Raw genomic sequence first — 1,016 nt, 5'->3', positions numbered from 1 at the left:
TAGCTTTTATAAGTGGTCACCCAATATCTGCTTGAAGAATGCCAGTTTAGGTAATTTACTACTGCCCAGGACAATCCACTTTTGGGCATCCTCAACTCTATAACTTTACAGATGAGGAGTCAAATGATCAGGTCAGGTCACGGGATCAATGTCATGGGTTAGGTCCTTAGCCTCTGCCCTCAACCTCCAAACCCACTTCCTATAACATCTGGGAAGAACTGCTATTTGGTGACTGTACATCCTTGCTTCCTCTCCCCTCTCCCCCCTTTCCTCCCCACCCTCTTTCTTTCCTCCTCTCCCCCCCTCACCACTTTCTCCTTTCCTCCTCCTCCCCTTCCCCTTCCCCTTCCCCCTCCTTCACCGGCTCCCTCCTCCTCCCTCTTTTCTGTTCCCCCTCATCCTCCCCTCTCCTTCTCCACCCTTCCCCCGCACCCTCCCACTCCTCCCTTCCTCTCCTTCCCTCGAACCCTCCTTCCCCTGCACCCTCCTCCTCCCTCCTTTCTGTCCCTCCCTCTCCTCGCCCTGCCCTCCCCTCTCCTCAGATGCTCCTCCTCTTTCCCCCGCGGCGGCACGTGATCTGTCAGTTCGGAGGAGAAGGAGGAAAATGGCCGCTCCGGCAGAGCGGTAGATACGGCGGCTCGGAGTCGCCTTCTTTTCAGTCTGACAGCGTCAGCCTTAAAGAGGTCTCCTCCGCGGGGGCCGAAAGAGGGCCCAGCCGGGCTTCCAGAGAGTGAGTGGTGGACGGTGGGGACGGAGAGCGGCATGTTCGCCCTGTAGGGCGGTGGCAGCGGTTTTGTGGGGAGCGGGGAGAGGCGGCTGGTGGCGCCGGCGGGCCGGGAGAGAGGGGGCGTCTGTGCGAGGTGAATGTGAACACCGGAGGGAGCGAGCGGGCTGCCATTGTGTGTGTGTGTGTGTGTGTGTGTGTGTTCACGAAGGTAACTAGGGTGTGTGTGTGCGCGCGCGTGCACCGGAGGGATCTAGCTCTGTGTGCGTACGTGCACAGGAGGGAGCTGTGG

At 59.5% G+C, this 1,016-nt stretch overlaps 1 protein-coding gene across 7 annotated transcripts in view; it reads left to right on the top strand.

Moving 5' to 3' along the window:
• Nucleotides 1-546: 546 nt before the first annotated feature.
• KIDINS220 (kinase D interacting substrate 220) overlaps nt 547-1,016 on the top strand; it is a 183,598-nt gene continuing 183,128 nt past the window's right edge. For all 7 annotated transcript variants that reach the window (XM_069064799.1, XM_069064798.1, XM_069064796.1 and 4 more), the window contains exon 1: nt 547-730. The gene's annotated coding sequence lies outside the window, so the exon portion shown is untranslated. The remainder of the gene's footprint in view (nt 731-1,016) is intronic.

This window comes from Petaurus breviceps, unplaced genomic scaffold (genome assembly GCF_028583685.1).
Source record: "Petaurus breviceps papuanus isolate PSGF00001 unplaced genomic scaffold, PetGlider_PUasm1.0 90644, whole genome shotgun sequence".
Taxonomy (NCBI): domain Eukaryota; kingdom Metazoa; phylum Chordata; class Mammalia; order Diprotodontia; family Petauridae; genus Petaurus; species Petaurus breviceps.
The sequence above is the reverse complement of the archived record's forward strand: the minus strand, read 5'-3'. Positions and strand labels throughout refer to the sequence as shown.